General features: G+C 45.9%; 1 protein-coding gene across 2 annotated transcripts in view; it reads right to left on the bottom strand.

Moving 5' to 3' along the window:
• Window positions 1-19548, bottom strand: part of LOC134884805 (glutathione S-transferase theta-1-like) — a 43104-nt gene that overhangs the window by 10703 nt on the left and 12853 nt on the right. The gene's annotated exons all lie outside the window — the stretch shown is intronic.

Genomic DNA, 19548 nt, shown 5'->3' with positions numbered 1-19548 from the left:
AGTATGACACTATGACGACGGTATAAAGAAAGAAAAAAAAATACCACAGTTAGGTGGTATATATTATAATAATAATACAATTATGGATGGACGGACTGCCTGCCGACTGCCGACACAGAGGTAGCCACAGCCGTGAACTACCGCACTGTACACTGGTTGATAAAGAGATAGTAGTATACTCGTAACAACTAGTATGACACTATGACGACGGTATAAAGAAAGAAAAAAAAATACCACAGTTAGGTGGTATATATTATAATAATAATACAATTATGGATGGACGGACTGCCTGCCGACTGCCGACACAGAGGTAGCCACAGCCGTGAACTACCGCACTGTACACTGGTTGATAAAGAGATAGTAGTATACTCGTAACAACTAGTATGACACTATGACGACGGTATAAAGAATGAAAAAAAAAACACGGTTAGGTGGTATATATTATAATAATAATACAATTATGGATGGACGGACTGCCTGCCGACTGCCGACACAGAGGTAGCCACAGCCGTGAACTACCGCACTGTACACTGGTTGATAAAGAGATAGTAGTATACTCGTAACAACTAGTATGACACTATGACGACGGTATAAAGAATGAAAAAAAAACCACGGTTAGGTGGTATATATTATAATAATAATACAATTATGGATGGACGGACTGCCTGCCGACTGCCGACACAGAGGTAGCCACAGCCGTGAACTACCGCACTGTACACTGGTTGATAAAGAGATAGTAGTATACTCGTAACAACTAGTATGACACTATGACGACGGTATAAAGAATGAAAAAAAAACCACGGTTAGGTGGTATATATTATAATAATAATACAATTATGGATGGACGGACTGCCTGCCGACTGCCGACACAGAGGTAGCCACAGCCGTGAACTACCGCACTGTACACTGGTTGATAAAGAGATAGTAGTATACTCGTAACAACTAGTATGACACTATGACGACGGTATAAAGAAAGAAAAAAAAATACCACGGTTAGGTGGTATATATTGTAATACAATTATGGATGGACGGACTGCCTGCCGAGTTCCGACTGCCGACACAGAGGTAGCCACAGCCGTGAACTACCGCACTGTACTGTGTCTGCTGCTAATATAGACTGGTTGATAAAGAGATAGTATACAATACATACAACAATATACTACTATACTGGTGGTCAGGCACTGGTCACCACTAGTCACACTGGCAGTGGCACTCCTGCAGCAAAAGTGTGCACTGTTTAATTTTAAATTAATATAATATTATGTACTCCTGGGGGCTCCTGCTATAACAACCTGCAGTGCTCCCCAGTCTCCCCCACAATTATTATAAGCTTTGCCTTTTATACATTGATGTGCAGCACACTGGGCTGAGCTGAGTGCACACAGACTGAGTCACACTGTGTGACTGGCTGCTGCTGTGTATCGTTTTTTTTCAGGCAGAGAACGGATATAGCAGAGAACGGATATATTATATTAAAATAAATAAAAGTTAACTAACAACAACTGCACTGGTCACTGTGGTAAACTCTGTCTGACTCTGCACAATCTCTCTCTCTCTTCTAATCTAATTTCTAATGGAGAGGACGCCAGCCACGTCCTCTCCCTATCAATCTCAATGCACGTGTGAAAATGGCGGCGACGCGCGGCTCCTTATATAGAATCCGAGTCTCGCGAGAATCCGACAGCGTCATGATGACGTTCGGGCGCGCTCGGGTTAACCGAGCAAGGCGGGAGGATCCGAGTCTGCTCGGACCCGTAAAAAAAACATGAAGTTCGTGCGGGTTCGGTTTCAGAGAAACCGAACCCGCTCATCTCTAGTTCTAGTCACCTCATTAAATACTGTTCTCTCCGCAAGTCAAAAGTTGGTGACGGGTCCCAACGTCACAGTGTTCTTACCTGCAAACCTTCGCGTGATACAGAACAAGCCTGTTCAGGTACAATCAGACAACGCCACCACAGTAGGTGTGTGACGTCAATTCCGGCACCAAAAAGACTGAAGTGATCGCAAGGGCAGAGTAAGTTCAGACCTACTCTGAAACTGCACATAAAGTTTTTGCAGAGCTCGGCTGCACAGGCGTTCGCACACTTGCAAAGTGAAAATACACTCTCCCATGGACGGCAACTATGCGTTTGCACGGCTACTAAAAACAGCAAGCGAGCGATCAACTCGGAATGAGGGCCATTGTTGTTCCTAAACAATAGACTTCCATGACCACATGAAACCTGGACTCTGATTCTGAAAGTGAGTTTGTTGATGACGACTCAAGTCACATTATGGGAGGTTCTATTCTTCCTAGCTATGTCTTCTCCCAGGAAGTAAATTCTGTCTCAAATGACAGTCAATGGCCCACTTGTTCTGGTGACCAGTCAGTCTTCCGAATATGAAAGTTGGGAAGACTTTTGAGAAGCTCTGCTTTTGTGTATTCCTAAGTTTTTCTGAATTTCACTATTACAAGTTATTTTTGTATGTAAGTTCTTCTACAAGGAACATCAAGTTCCAATGTGGGTGTTCAGTGCCCACCCTTAAAAGGGGGCGGGGGGGTACTGTCAGGAATCTGCATTTTGCATCATGTCACTTACCTAGTGCTCTGATGTGCTGTCCTCTGGAGGTCACATCATCAGCCTGGCAGCATGTTCCATGATTGCCTGCAATGTGCAGAGACTCTCTTCAGTGTGTACCACGCTTGTCATACAGCGTGTACCCCGATGTATTCCCACCATCTCTGGCATATGGGCGCCGCCATGACACCTGCAATCAGCTGACTTGGTGATATCCACTCCTGAGCACTGGAGCCCTCACGTGACTTGATTCTTCAATCGCTGCTGACCAGGGGGTATATAGCCAGAGTTCCTGTTCTGTATCATTGCCTTGAACAACGTGTCCCATCCTGTGAACAAGCTTTTACTGGTTCCAGTCTCCTGTCTTCAGAGATTCCCATGTCTTTGCTCCATGGAACTACAGGCACCAGCCATCCAGTTCAGTTGCAGCTCCATCTGCTTCAGCATTCACTAGCAGTCAGAGACCCTCTCTTGGTGCAGCATTATTACTCACACCTGTTTGTTAGCTGCCTGCAGCAGTATCAGTGCCATTCTATCTACATTGGGAATCCTGCTTTATTCCACAGCTGTCTCCAGCTTAGCCAAACCTGATTCCATTGCTGCTTAGTGTACCAACTGCATGTTTAATTCCAGCACCTGCTCTCAGTGGCTTCCAGGCCGATCATCAATTGTTCCTGTTCACTATCGGTTCCCAAGCTGATAGTCATCTGCTCTTGCTTACAATCGGTTTCCAGGCTGACCATCGATTGCTCCAATTCAACATTGGTTCCCAGGTTGATCATAGATTGTTCCTGTTACCCATCGGTTCCCAGGCCAATCGTCATCTGTTCCTGTTCTCAATCTCTTCCCAGGCCGATCATAGAGTTGCTGCTGTTCACCATCGATTCACAGGCCGATCATCTATTGCTTCAGTTCACCATCGGTTCCCAGGCTGATCATCAATTGCTCCCAGTTACCATTGGTTCCCAGACCGAACTATCTCTATGTTACTTTTTATTTCAGAGACTGTATCGGCTTCCATGCTGAATCATACATTTACATATTCATTGCTCCAGATACTTATATTTCCTGTGTATATTCAATAAATACAATTTGCGCACATGCGCAGGAACTTACTTCAGCCTCCTTGTTTCCTCCATCACACCACCACTGACCCACTAGTGCCCCCACTGGGAACAGACATAAACCCAGACCTGACAGGTGTGAGATATAAAGTTGGAAAGAGAAATAATTATGACCATCCTAAAGCATAATTTTGGTATTTGCTCTGTCAGTAATGAAATGTATGTCTATATAGGAGTAGATATCCCTCAGATAGTGGAGAATTTACTTTGGTTTATCAAAAAACTACACTCTGAATAGTCATGTATTCTAATACGTATTAATGTATTCTAATATGTATTAATCCCAATGAGCCATGCCAAGGTTATAGTAACAAGGACATGGTTGGCATGTTTCCCGGAATCTGGAAAGGCTGACAGAAGTTTATATTTGTTCTGCAATCTCAGTTACAAGTCAACTGAGTGTAGATCTCTCGATGTCCAGGAAGCCCGGGCTGTATCCATTGTACACTAATATTACTATTTTCATAATGTTGTTGATAACTCAGGGCTTAGATATTCAAGTGTATTCTATTCTTCAAGCTTTTTCAGGTCTAAACAATTTGTAAATGCAATTGTTAGGAACATTATATTTTATCGGCCCCAGGAAAACTCTTTGCTGAAGGATAGCGGTGGGAGAGGGTTGTTTCTTTTTGCTAATTTCTAACTGTAATGTTTGTAAAATTAATTAAAAAGTATTATATGATTGGAAAAAAAAAAAAAGGAGGAGATTTATGGTAGACTTACCATTAGTTAAATCTTTTTCTGCGAGGTACACTGGGTTCCACAGGGAATACATCAGGGGGTGTAGAGTTGGATCGTGATCCAGAGGCACCATCAGGCTAATGCTTTGACTGTTCCCAGAATGCATTGCATGGCCTCCTCTATAACCCTGCCTCTGGACACTGGAGCTCAGTTTCATTAACCAGTCCAATGCAGCAGCAGGTAAAAGAGAAGGCAGATGTTAGTCACATAGAACCACATTATCACGACAGGAGAAGGGACCAGTGGCTAATGTCGTACAAACCCAAAGAAGCTAAGTGCGTCAGGGTGGGCGCCCTGTGGAACCCAGTGTACCTCGCAGAAAGAGATTTAACCATGGTAAGTATACCATAAATCTCCTTTTCTGCAGTGGGGTACACGGTGTTCCACAGGGAATACATCGGGGATGTCCTAAACAGTTCCTCATAGGAGGGGATGCCCTAAACAGTTCCTCATAGGAGGGGATGCACCGTAGCAGGCACAAGAAATCGGCGTCCAAAAAAGCATCCTGGGAGGCAGAAGTATCAAAGGCATAAAACCTAATGAACGTGTTCACTGAGGACCACGTAGCCGCCTTGCACAAATGTTCAGTGGACGCGCCTCGGCAGGCTGCCCAGGAAGGTCCAAGAGACCGAGTAGAATGGACTTTGATAGCAGCAGGAGTTGGAAGACCAGCTTGTGCAATCACCATTCTAATCCATCTGCCCAAGGTTTGCTTATTCGCAGGCCAGCCATGTTTGTGAAAAACAAAAAGTACAAAAAGGGTATCGGACCTCCGGAGAGAGGCAGTCCTCTCCACGTAAAACACAGAGAGCCTGTACCACATCCAAAGACCGCTCTTTGGAGGACAAACCAGAAGAGATAAAAGCCGGAACCACAATCTCTTGGTTAAGATGGAAAGAGGATACCACCTTAGGTAGATAACCGCGACGAGTTCTGAGAACTGCCCGGTCACGGTGAAAAATCAGAAAAGGTGGACGACAGGACAAAGCGCCTAAGTCTGACACCCTCCTAGCAGAGGCAATAGCCAGCAGAAAAACGACCTTAAGCGCAAGATATTTAAGGCCCACAGACTCAAGAGGTTCAAATGGAGACTCTTGTAGGGCATTCAAGACGACAGACAGATCCCATGGAGCCACAGGAGGGACACAGGGAGGCTGAATCCGTAAAACTTCTTGAGTGAAAGTACTGTATGAACGTCAGGAATAGATGCAATCTTCCTCTGAAACCACACCGACAAGGCAGAAATATGAACCTTGAGGGAGGCCAGACGAAGGCCTAAGTCCAGGCCTTGTTGCAGAAAAGCCAGAAGTCTGGAAGTTCTGAAATTGTATGCATCATAATTCTTAGCAGCACACAAGGTGAAGTAATAATTCCATACCCTGTAATAAATCCGTACAGAAGCCGGTTTGTGGGCTTTTAGCATAGTTTGGATAAAAGCTTCAGAGAATCCTTTGGTCCTCAGGAGTGAAGCTTCAAGAGCAACGCCGTCAAAGCCAGTCTGGCCAGGTCCGGGTAGACACAAGGGCTCTGAACGAGGAGGTCTGGGCGTTGAGGAAGTAGAAGAGGACGCTTGATCGTTAGACCCTGCAGGTCTAAGAACCAATGCCGTCTGGGCCACGCTGGAGCGACTAGAAGTAGTATTCCTCCTTCTTGCTTGAACTTCCGTAGTACCCTGGGCAGGAGTGACACTGGAGGGAACACGTATGGCAGCTGAAAATTCCATGGAATTGCCAGTGCATCCATGAATGCTGCTTGAGGATCCCTTGTCCTTGATCTGAAGACCGGAACCTTGTGATTGTTTTGAGACGTCATCAGGTATACATCTGGTAGGCCCCACTTGTCCACTAGGAGTTGAAAGACTTCCAGATGAAGACTCCACTCACCAGCGTGTACGTCCTGACGACTGAGGAAATCCGCTTCCCAGTTGAGGACTCCGGGAATGAACACTGCCGATATTGCTGGCAGATGGCGTTCCGCCCAACAAAGGATTTTTGACACTTCGAGCATTGCCATGCGGCTTCCTGTGCCGCCTTGATGATTTATGTATGCCACTGTGGTGGCGTTGTCTGATTGTACCTGAACAGGCCTGTTCTGTATCAGAGGCCGGGCAAGAGTCAAAGCATTTAACACTGCCCGCAATTCCAGAAAGTTTATTGGGAACAGAGATTCCTCCTTGGTCCACCGACCCTGGAGAGAGTGTTGCTCCAACACCACGCCCCAACCCCACAGACTGGCATCCGTTGTAGGTAGAACCCAGTTGGGGATCCACAAGGGACGGCCCCTGCTCAACTGTTGGTCCTGTAGCCACCAGCTCAGTGACAGACGAACCTCCGGAGTCAAGGAGATCATTTGAGACCTGATCCGATCAGGTAGGCCATCCCACTTGGAAAGGATTAACCTCTGCAGACGGCGGGAATGAAATTGAGTGGACTCTACCATGTCGAAAGCAGACACCATGAAGCCTAGTACTTGAATCGCCGAGTTTATCAACAATCTTGGGCGAGAAAGGAAGTATCTGATCCTGTCCTGAAGCTTCAGGGCTTTCTCTGGAGACAGAAACAGTCTTTGTCTGTGTGTGTCCAGCAGTGCCCCCAGGTCCACCATGCTCCGAGCAGGGACCAGTGAGGACTTTTTCCAGTTGATGAGCCACCCGTGGGCTTGTAGGAATTGGACCATCAGGTCCAGATGACTGAGGAGAACATCTTGGGAGTTCGCCAGGATCATCCAGATATGGTAGGATCCCGATTCCCTGATGGCGGAGAAGGGCAGTCATCATGGCCATGACCTTGGTGAAGATCCGAGGGGCCGTGGCCAGTCCAAATGGCAGAGCCTGGAATTGATAATTTAGGTTACCAACAGCAAACCGCAGATATTGCTGATGCGATATGGCAATAGGTATATGCAGGTAAGCATCTTGTATGTCCAGGGATACCACATGGTCCTCAGGATCCATGGCCAGTACAATAGAGTGCAGAGTTTCCAATATGGAATTTGGACACTCTCACAAATTTGTTCAATAATTTGAGGTTGAGTGTAGGTTGGTAGGACCCATTGGGTTTCGGGACTAGAAACAGGGTTGAATAGTATCCCATGCCTCTCTGGGACAGAGGTACCGGCACTTCCATTCCTGTGTCCAGGAGGGATTGCACAACCAGGTGTAGAGCTTGCGCTTTCAACGAATCTGAAGGAATAACCATTGTGTAGAACTGGCGAGGGGGACATCTCTTGAAAGAGACAGTGTACCTGTGAGAGACAACTTCCCGCACCCAGGTGTCTGAAGTGGTCCCTAACTAGACCAGGGCAAATTGTAGAAGCCGGCCTCCCACCCTGGAATTCCCCAGTGGGAGGCCTGGCCCGTCATACAGCAGGTTTGTCTTGTTTGGAAGCAGGCTGATGGACAGCCCAGGATTGTTTAGGTTTGGGCTTAGTGGTTTTGGAAGCACAAGCCTGTCTCGGGTACACCTGACCCTTTGTTTTCCCTGGAAGTCGAAAGGAACGAAAAGTGGTACTCTTTGCCTTCGGTGCAGAAGGATTAGTACTTGGGAGAAATGCAGTCTTAGCAGTCACCAAGTCAGTCACAATCTTATTCAGATCCTCCCCAAATAGGATGTCTCCCTTAAAGGGGAGCACCTCCAAGGTCTTTTTGGAGTCCAGGTCCATCTTCCAGGATCTCAACCACATAATTTGGTGAGCCAGTATAGAAGTAGTGGCCGCCTTTGCCACCATTACACCTGCCTCTGGGGACGCTTCCTGAATATAGTGGGAAGCAGTGGAAATATGAGACAGATATTGTCTGGCAGTGTCAGAAATATCCTGCGTCAGCTCTTCCTCTGATGCCTGAACCCATGCTTCAATTCCTTTTGCGGCCCAGGAGGCTGCTATAGTGGGTCTATGTACAGCACCTGTAAGGGAGTACATAGACTTCAGACATCCCTCTACACGCTTATCCGTCGGTTCCTTCAGTGAGGTGACAGTGGTTGACAGGTAGAGTAGATGACACCACAAGACGGGTGACATGAGAGTCCACCGGCGGTGGAGTTTCCCACTTGTTACTCAACTCCGCAGGGATAGGATAACGACCTAGCATCTTCTTAGACAGGGAGAATTTCTTTCCTGGAGAAGACGAGGGTTCCTGACGTATTTCTATTAATGGTCAGAATGTGGTAAGACTACCTTAGCAACCTTCTGACGTTTTAACTTATCAGGTTTCTTAGACGCAGTAGTGGGATCTACCTCATCATCAATTTTTAGAATCAGCTTAATAGCCTCCACTAGGTCAGGAACATCAACCTGATTTGTAGGTTCCTCGTCAGAAGCAACTCTATCAGTGTCTGACGGATCAGTATACTCCCCATCCTCCTCAGAAGAATTAACTGAAATATTAGTGGATTGTGAGGAGGAAGCCACCCGCTTAGATGACCCCTTGACCCCAGCGGGACTCGGGGTAGACTTTTGTCTAACCAAAGATTGATTTCATTGTTGTATCTGAGTAGACAGAGTGTCCGCCCAGGGCGGATTAACTACAGGGACAATATGTGGATGCAATGGCACAGGAGGTCCCAAAGGGGGCGTAAGATGTGTCACAAGTGTATTCAGCATACTGGAGAATGCTGCCCAAGGTGGCTCCTGATTGGTTACAGGGGCTGCGGGCTGACTGGGAGATGTATGGCACCCAGTACACAAACTATCAGTTAAAACTTCCCTCTCAGGTAAATCCTTGGCGCAAGCAATGCATGATGCAGGAGCGCCTGCAGGTTTTCCGCCTTTTGTGGCAGACATTATAGTGAATGTAGCCATTGAGCTTAACAGTACAATATAGCCAGACAAATACAATACCTGCAAAAAACTCCCTTATTGATATGACAGTAAATACAGAACATAAACAGAGAATAAATGCGGTATGAGGTGACTGAGGAGCACAGCAAAATACAGCTAACAGAATATACTGCGCAGCACTATATATTTGACCCTGATGAACCTAACCCCCCAGGCTACAGAATACAGTGATAGCTATAGTTACCCTAAAGTTAAGGGTGGAGAGTTATACACTAGATATAAAGATATCTCTAGTCCTCCCCTCTTCCTTTTTTTTTTCTTTTACTTTCCTCCCCTCCTCATGTTTAGCTTCATAATCAATCTTACTATATAGGATAAACTCATATTTATTTAAATGTATTACTTAATCTACATCTTATATAGGATACATAATTCATATATATATATATATATATATATATATATAACAATCCAAGTCAGCCGGCACTCCACGCTTCACTCCACCCGGTCCAGGTGCTCGCATAGAGGTATAAATATTGCTGGAGAAATATATATATATATATATATTTCTAGTAACATTTGTATACAATATATAGACGATCTATACTATAACTTTCGCTCATACCACCTATCTACATATCCTATATAGGATAAATTCATGTTTCTATACCATTTATAGTCACATAGGACATATTTAATCCCCTTTATCTTCATCACCTAAATTAGCAACCTGATACAGGATACATCTAGTTTATTTTTTGCTCCTAACACATATTTCAATGCACATTTATTGGCAAGCTGCTCAATCAGATTGTGATGTCACTCAGGTGCTAAAAGGGAGGGGTAATTCTGTGTAAGAAAAAACATTTTGTTATCCCTAATGCACACTGAGTGAAAAATAATACTACATAATAATCAAATAACACGGAGAACTTGGTTGCGTATATCTGCAGATATAGGGTTAAGCCCCCAGGCTGATCAGCAAGGCGTTACTGGGGTCCCTAATACTAGGTATGGGTCCGGGGTGCAGGACCCCATCACGTCGGCACAGGTCGGCTACCCCAGGTCAGCACACAGGTGAAAATTAATAGTGGTTAATAAGAAGCACATAAGTGCTATGTAAGTGAAGTGTGATTAAAATAATACAAAAATATATACCTTTTTTCACCACCATTTTAGGGAGGGGAAGGAGAGGGGGAAGGGGAAAAAAAGCATACAGACTGACGGCTTTTCATACTGAACCTGTCTCTATGCTAAAAGTATCAGTGGTGAATTGAAGTGAAAGACTTCCACCTAATGCATCTTTCCCTTCCTTGAGTTCAATATACTGTAAGCAATGCTCTAAGAGGGGTTGGGTACGTGACAGTCATAATGTAGACATTCAAAACGTAGACACCATAATGTCGACAGGTACAATATTTAGACATGGATTATATATCAACAATCAATATGCAGATATTGTCAAAATGTTGACATGGACATAATGTAGGGTCAAATTTTCAACAGTTAAAATGTAGACAAATTAGAATGTTAGGGCTGGTTGACCCTCAGGGCCCCATTTTTATTTATTTATTTTGGGGTGGGGTGTCTAGACTTTCGGAGTGATTCCAGCCCTGGGCTGATCTGTTTGAGCTGGTTAACGTTATGGAGGGGGACCCCACCCTGCGTGTTTCCCTGCTATAGTGTTATCTCCCTGTCCAGTTCATTGGAAAAATAGGATTTTAATTACCTACCGGTAAATCCTTTTCTTGTAGTCCATAGAGGCTACTAGGGTTCCATTTAGCACCATGGGGTATAGACGGGTCCACTAGGAGCCATGGGCAGTTTAAGAATTTGATAGTGTGGGCTGGCTCCTTCCTCTATGCCCCTCCTACCAGACTCAGTCTAGGAAACTGTGCCCGTGGAGACGGACATACTTTGAAAGAAGGATATATAAAGATTGTGGTGAAATTCCGAACCAGCACACACAAAACAGAAGAACGCTATGCTAACCCAACTTTATACAGGAACAGCAACAGCTGAACCAACAATACTTAACCAAGTAACAGGGCAGGAAGAATGAAGCACCGGTCGAGTGCCCAGTATCCTCTACGGACTACGAGAAAAGGAGTTACCGGTAGGTAATTAAAATCCTATTTTCTCTTACGTCCTAGAGGATACTGGGGTTCCATTTAGTACCATGGGGATGTACCAAAACTGCCAAACCGGGTGGGAGAGTGCTGAGGTTCCTGCAGAACTGATTGACCAAACTGAAGGTCCTCAGAGGCCAAAGTATCAAACTTGTAGAACTTGGCAAACATGTTCGAACCTGACCAAGTCGCTGCTCAGCAGAGCTGTAAAAGCAGAGACACCCTGGGCAGCCGCCCAGGAAGAACCCACCGACCTAGTAGAGTGGGCCTGTACAGATTTCGGAACTCGCAAACCTGCTGTGGAATAAGCATGCTGGATAGAGGACCTGATCCAGCGTGCAATTGTCTGCTTTGAAGCAGGACACCCAATTTTATTGGGATCATACAGAACGAACATTGAGTCGGATTTCCTGTGATGAGCTGTTCTCTTTACACACACCTTCATAGCCCTCACAACATCCAAAGACTTTGAAGTAGCAGAGGTGTCTGTAACAGCCAAAACCACAATAGGTTGGTTGATGTGAAACGCGGACACCACCTTAGGAAGAAATTGCTGACGAGTTCTGAGTTCAGCTCTGTGCTCATGAAAAATTAAGTAGGGACTTTTGTGAGACAATGCTCCTAGCTCCGACACAAGTCTTCCTGAAGCCAAGGCCAACAGTGTGACGGTCTTCCACGTAAGGTACTTCACGTCAACTTCCTGTAACTGTTCATACCAGTCCGATTGGAGGAACTGCAGCACCAAATTGAGATCCCAAGGTGCCGTGGGAGGCACAAAGGGAGGTTGGATGCGCAGAACACCTTTCAAAACCTCAGGGAGAGAAGCCAATTGTTTTTGAAAGAAAATGGACAAAGCCGAAATCTGGACTTTTATGGAGCCCAGACGTAGGCCCACATCCACACCTGCTTGCAGAAAAAGTAGGATACGTCCAGGTGAAATTCCACAGCAGAATATTTTCTGACCTCACACCAAGAGACGCATTTCTTCCAAATACGGTTGTAATGTTTAGACATTACCACCTTTCTGGCTTGGATCATAGTCGGGATAACTTTGTTAGGGATCCCTCTTCTGGCTAGAATCAGCCGTTCAACTTCCATGCCGTCAAATGTAGCCGTGGTAAGTCCAGATAGATGAACGGGCCCTGTTGCAGAAGATCCTCGCGAAGAGGTAGAAGCCATGGATCTTTGAGGAGCATCTCCAAGAGGTACGCATACCAGGACCTTCTTGGCCAGTCTGGAGCAATAAGAATTGTTTGAACCTTTTCCCTTTTTATTCTTTTCAGAATTCTTTGGATCAGAGGAAGTGGAGGAAACATGTACACCATTTGATAGACCCATGGAATCATCAGAGCGTCTACCGCCACTGCCTGTGGGTCTCTCGACCTGGAACAATACCACTTGAGCTTCTTGTTGAGACGAGAGGCCATCATGTCGATGTGTGGATATCCCCACCGATGTGTCAAGCACCTGAATACCCCACTCCCCCGGGTGCAGGTCATGTCTGCTGAGAAAGTCTGCTTCCCAGTTGTCTACTCCCAGAATGAAGACCGCTGACAACGTCACAGCGTTTTTTTCTGCCCAGAGGAGAATTCTTGACACCTCTGACATTGCTGCTCTGCTTTTCGTTCCGCCCTGTCGGTGTATGTATGTCACTGCCGCCACATTGTCCGACTGGACCTGAATGGCCCAATCTTGAAGAAGATATTAGGCCTACAGAAGGGCGTTGTATATAGCCCTGATTTCCAGTATGTTGATTGGAAGGATGACTTCCTGACTTGACCATCTTCTCTGAAACTGCAACCCATAGGTGACTGCTCCCCAACCTCTGAGGCTTGCGTCCGTGGTTAACAGGATCCAGTACTGAATTCCGAACGTCCAACCTTCAATGAGGTGAGAAATCTGTAGCCACCACAGAAGGGAGATCCTGGCTTTTGGTGACAGACAGAACCTCTGGTGCATGTGAAGATGCGATCCGGACCATTTGTCAACAGATCTAGCTGGAAGGGTCTTGCGTGAAACCTTCCATATTGAAGCGCCTCGTAAGAGGCCACCATTTTTCCCAGAAGTCGAATGCAGAGCTGCACCATCGACTGGATTACCAATGGTCTTTTCTCTTTTCCAATGGAAGGAACACTTTCTGTGACTCAGTGTCCAGTATCATTCCCAGGAATGGGAGCCTCCGTGTTGGCTCTAGGTGAGATTGCGGAAGGTTCAGAATCCACCCGTGATCCTGGAGAAGTTTGGTTGAGAGGCCAATGCTAGGCAGCAACCTCTCCTTGGACAGGGCCTTTATCAGAAGATCGTCCAGGTACGGAATTATGTTCACTCCCTGCTTGCAAAGGAGAAACATCATCTCTGCCATCACTTTGGTGAATACCCTCGTGCCCGTGGAGAGATCAAATGGCAGGGCCTGGAACTGGTAGTGACAGTCCTGCAGTGCAAACCGTAGAGAATCCTGATGAGGCGGCCAGATCAGAATGTGAAGGTACACATCCTTGGTATCCAGAGACACAAGGAATTCCCCTTCCTCCAGACCTGAGATCACCGCTTTCAGAGACTCCATATTGAACTTGAATACTCTTAAGAACGGATTCAAGGACTTTAGTTTCAGAATTGGTCGTAACGAACCGTCCGGTTTCGGTACTACAAACAAGTTGGAATAGTACCCCTTGTTGTGCAGATGAAGTGGAACTGAAAAAATTACTTCAGTCTGTACCAGTTTTTGGATGGCGTGCTGTAAAGTTATACTTGCCTCTTGTGAAGCTGGTTAGCCTGATTTAAAGAATCTGTGAGGTGGGAGGTCTTGGAACTCCAGTCTGTAGCCCTGGGAAATAAGATCTATGACCCAGGGAACTCGGCACGAACTTGATCAGTTGTGACTGAAGAATTTTAGTCGGGCTCCCACCTGACAGCCCTCTAGGCCACGCGGTCCACCGTCATGCTGATGGCTTTGAGGAAGCAGAGCCTGAACGCTGTTCCTGAGCACCTGCCATTGCTGGTTTGCATGGTTTACCTCTTGCACCTCTGGATTTTCCCTTAAACTTGGCCGTCCGAAAGGACTGTAAATTTGAATATGAATAAGCTTTCCTGGCTGGGGGAGCTGCAGAAGGAAGATACGTAGACTTATCCGCAGTAGCTTTGCAGATCCATTTGTCTAGTTCATCTCCAAACAAGGCCTCTCCTGTGAATGGCAGGACAGCCTAGAAACTGTGACAGCCTAGAAACTTATGCGTCCACTATCGGTGGATTTTCCAATTTTTTCCTATCCTCTAGGGGAAAAGGAAAAGCTGAGAGCAACCTTTTAGGGATTTGAATTTCTTATCAGGATTAACCCACGGTTCTTCAAACAGGGTATTCAATTCCTTTGACGCCGGAAAAGTGACTGAGGACTTCTTTTTTACATTAAAATAAGATTCCTCACACTCCTCTGACACCTTATCTGGAATTTGCAGAACATCTCTGATAGCCTCTATAAGAGCCTCTATTCGCTGTGACAGAGTAGCATCCCCCCCCCCCCCCCTCGAAATCCACCTCACACTCCTCCATATCTGACCCGTGAGAGTCAGACTGCAGGATATGGGCCAGAGATCGTTTTTGCGGACAAATGGGAGGGGATTGAGACACTGGTTTAAGGAATGAGTCTCTATTCATAAACTCATCCACGGTCTGTTTTAAGTATTGCGTCTCTTTCTCATTGCGGGATAGCTTTGTAGAAATATTTGAGATCATTCCCTTAATGGAAGCAACCCAATTCGGTTCAGCCCCGCTATTCTGGGAAGGTGCATTTTATAATGGGGGCCTATGGACACGTGGGGGATGGAGGAAGGGGGGTGCAAAAAAACCCATCCCCTAGATTTACATATATATTTTCTTTTTACTGAGCAAAAGAAATCTGCAACAATCCAGTATGTATGGTAATCTCATGCCTCTGTTATTAACTTGTGTCATTAGTTTTACTACTTTCCATTTGCAGTTTAATAATGCTGTAAACCATTTACTATTTTACCATGCCGTATTTTTCAATGTTTCATTGTTTCGTTGTCTCTACTAGCACTACACTACACTTTCTAAAGGGAAGGGACGTTTCTAGGGCCTGGCGACCCATGCAATTGCACGGGTCGCCTGTGGGTAGTGACTGCACAGTATTCCATGTGATCTAGCCCGCTGCATGGAATACTGTTGAAAATGTGAAGGATGCTAGAGGAGGTGGCTGCCATTTTGGGCGGGACATTTACTAGAAGCTTAGGAAAGGAGGGAGGCACAAACAGCGATCCTCGGAAGTGCCAGGACCGCTGACCTGTGGTGGGGGTGTGAGTGTGTTTCAGAATGAGGCTGAGATGTACTAAGATGGCGGTAACATTCCGCCACATTCCGCATTGATACTTATTGCATATGTACTAACATATGCGATAAGTATTGCAATGCTTTAAGAGCTGCCCTCTGCATTACCTGTGCCGCTGAGTGAGAGGGTTTGCAGGGGGCTCTGTCGCCTCCCAGCCCTGGGAGGTGACGTCTGTAGTCAGTCCCAGGCTCCTCCTCCTCCCTGCAGCCGGAAGAGACAAGGCTGTGTTGCGGGGGCGTAGGAGGTTGGGGGACACACCAGCAGCAGTGCACACAGGTATGCCGGGCAGGGGGGATCGTCGTGAGCAGAGCTGGGTAGCGGTGACTGGATGCGGCAGGCAGCGATAAGAAGCCCAGGGTATCCCCATCCAAAGTTACCCCCGAAAACGGGGGTTTTAACGAATTTTTCCCTTTAGTACATCCCGGCCTATAGATGCTGCAGGTAGAGATGGTAGCGGCATCAAACATTGATTCCCCTGACAATGAGCAGGTAGGGCCGAATGTAATGACTTCCGAGATCACCGGAGTTGCGAGATGCTGGCCGATCTCTGACTTTTATTTTAAAGGGGCAGTCACTTAAAAGGCAAAACCATGCCTTGTAAGTGATTGCCCCTTTAAAAAAAATTCCGAGATCGGCCAGCATCTTGCACCTCCAGCTATCTTGGGCGTCATTACATCCGGCCCGTAGTGTAGCAAAATTTGTAAGTGGCACGGGCATTACTTTGTGAAGCATAATATGGTGTCAGGGGTATAACATAGTATGTTGTCAGATGCATAACTGAGACGCATAATATGGTGTCATTGACATTTCTGTGTAATGAATTGATTGCAATCATAAAAAAAAGCTACTTGTATACCCAGAGCCCACAGCATGACCCAGAACATTAATACACATTATATGAATGACCTGGTGACTGGTGCTAATGCACAAATTACATTAAAAACATCAAAGTACTTCTTTGTGGTAAAAGGTGTATGAAGCCAAAACACAAGTTAAAACAAAATACATCAGTCATTAATGTCCTTGGATCAGAAACTCCAAAGAAGCAATATTTGTTTGGAACGTCAATCACATAAAATTGCATGAAAAAGGGAAAAGAAAAAAAAAAAGATTAACAGTTATCAAATATAATCATAGCTGTATATAAATTATAACTTTTCACCAAGGTAAAGTGAAGTGATGGATCATTCACACAGAGTACAAATCTGGTGTGGAAAAATAATGCAGTGTTAAGTGTTATATACAATGTCTTTTATGTTAATATACTGCCTCACCATTAGACGAAAAATAAAAAAAAGAGTTAAATACTATTAAAAATGGGAGTATAGGCATATCACATTATCTTTTCTCCATAGAATGGAACTTCTTTGGAACACTTCATGGTGCCGGGTTAGTGCTTAGGCACATCTAGTGCATTATCCTTTTGAACATAGCAACAGAAAAAAAAAATGGAAAAAAAAAAAAATTAGAAATACGAATAGTGTCTAAAAAACAGACAACAAAAGTTCCCCTAATGTGCAAAGTTAGGATTCCTACTGGTTAGGTGCTATCTAGATCATGTCAAATGGGCGATAAATCACTCAAAAACTGGGTTGTGAAGAATCTTTCATGAGTGTAGCTCAGATTTTGATGCGAGTGATTCACGTGTGTCTGCTAAACCTAGCAAGGTGTATGGGGTTAGGGGATGATGCTTTCTTTTCACATCAGACGTGGTAAGTCATATTTGACTTTTCCATCTCATGCCCATACGGTCAACATATTTTGGTTGTATATTAATGTAAGCAGGGGCGTAAGTAGGGTGATGCGACATGTGCCACTGCATAGGGCACCACAAAAGCAGGGGGCGCTGTTCTGCAGCACCTGGCAATTTTATGTTATAAACAATCTCAATTGCAACTTCCTCCTCTTTAATCCCCGTGATCACCTGGGCTCCCCATATCCCCCTCACGTTCCTAAGCACCTTCAGTCATACACTCCTTTATTTAGGGCAAACATTTCAAAATTCTCTCCTACCTCCTGTCACGGCTGTGGTTGTTTGTGAACCCGCACTAGTACTGGACACTGGGTTTGGTCTTGAGCACTGTGGACAGAATTGGTATGATTTGATGAATAATCTGCTCAGGCAGACGTGGCAGTTAGGCAGAAGGCTCTATGTGAAAGGTGACCAGCTGTGGGTACTGGAACACTGGTAGTGAGAGCCACCAGTGCAATGAGTAGCTGGGTTGTCACCAAACTAAAAGTCACATGAGGACTAGTGAGTGACGGAATGCTGGGAGGGACCAGCAATGCAGGAATGGAAGGCTGGGCGGAACCAGCACAGCCGGGTTTTCGGATGCTGGACTGAACCAGCGTGGCAGTTCACAGAAGGCTGGTCGGAACCATCGCAGTAGCTGCAGAGGAAGCTGAGGGATATCAGCAATGTAGGCAGTTCACAGATGGCTGGACGGAACCAGCGCAGTAGTTGCAGAGGAAGCTGTGGATATCAGCAATGCAAGCAGTTCACAGAAGGCTGGACAGAAGCAGCACAGGAGTTGCAGAGGAAGCTGAGGATATCCACAATACAGGTTTTCCAGATTCTAGCAATACTGTGGCAGCACAGTGGGATTCCAAATGTTGTGGAATGCAGTGCCAGCACTGCTGGATTCCCAGGTGCTGGGATGTGGTAATTCTGCACAGTATGTTAGTTAATGCTAAAGGGTGGTAAGACAGCAGTGGCAGGTTTTCCGGATACTGAAGTGCGCTAACTTTGCACAGCAGGTTAACTGGATGCTGGTAGGAACCAGCAGAGTCTCTAATGCCACTAAGGGATGCAGGACAGTCCCTCTGGATCATTGGAGGACTTCCAGTGAATCTGAAGATGCTGAGATGGAGTAGCAGGTATGGCCCTTTAACTCATCTAGGCAGTCAGGGAGTGCTTGAGATGACAACTGCACTGAGTCTATACCAGCAGGAGATTCTGGCCAGGCTGAGAGATACCAAAGCACTGACAGCTTGCCAGTGCTGAGACTTGGACTTTATACCCAGTGCTTACAGTTGAGTGGATGAGTGGATCACATGATGCGGAAGTGAATCCGGTTTGACTCCAGGAAGGTCAGCTGACTGGAGACTGTCATGGCGCTGTCCATTTGGGTGTGGTGTTGGGATAGTGAGGGGGCAGGATGTTGGGGGAGGTCATGTCGTCTGTCTCCTGACCGCCGGTCACATGAATACCTCCCATCCATGGAACTGAGCGATGGAAACCTTGGTGTTCTGCGGCCGTGGATGGCCGCTAGGCAGAGAGACGCTGGTACAGAGTCCCGAGTGCTGCGGCTGGTGGCGGAGGAAATCAGGGGAGTGCACAAATGAGGGATCACGCCCAGGCTTGCAGCAGAAGTAAGATAGAGCATGACTGGGGAGCGCAGATAATCTCCGTTTTGAGACACCTCCCTTACACAAGCAAACAGCTACATAAGTAAGGTGTCTGACTGCAATATGGAAAGTCATGGGTTCGAATCCTGGGTATGAAAGTATTTTTACATTTGTGCTTTAAATAAAAGAGGATGTGACTGCTAAGAAATGTGTGATTTAAAATAAAGGATAGTGTAACAAAATAACAAGGGCTCTCAAATGAAGTGCATAAATTATGGTATAAGACTGTGGTCCTTAAACGTTTTTGAATCACTGTGCCCTAGAGTATTGATTCTTTTGAGTTTCTGATCAAAAAAAGTTTGGGGTATACGGGGGCACCAAGACTACGTGTAATAAGTCACAGCAGCAGTGGCGTCGAGGGTTTGATAAAGGGGCCCAGATTCTCACCTCCTTTGATTAGGGCATACCCCCTGAAAAGTACCTGGGCCCAGCCAGGCTCTCTACTGCCCTGGCTGGGAGGCATGCCATGC

This window comes from Pseudophryne corroboree, chromosome 1 (genome assembly GCF_028390025.1).
Source record: "Pseudophryne corroboree isolate aPseCor3 chromosome 1, aPseCor3.hap2, whole genome shotgun sequence".
In the NCBI taxonomy this organism is placed as follows: domain Eukaryota; kingdom Metazoa; phylum Chordata; class Amphibia; order Anura; family Myobatrachidae; genus Pseudophryne; species Pseudophryne corroboree.
Note: the sequence above shows the minus strand (reverse complement) of the source record. Positions and strands in the feature narration are given on the sequence as shown.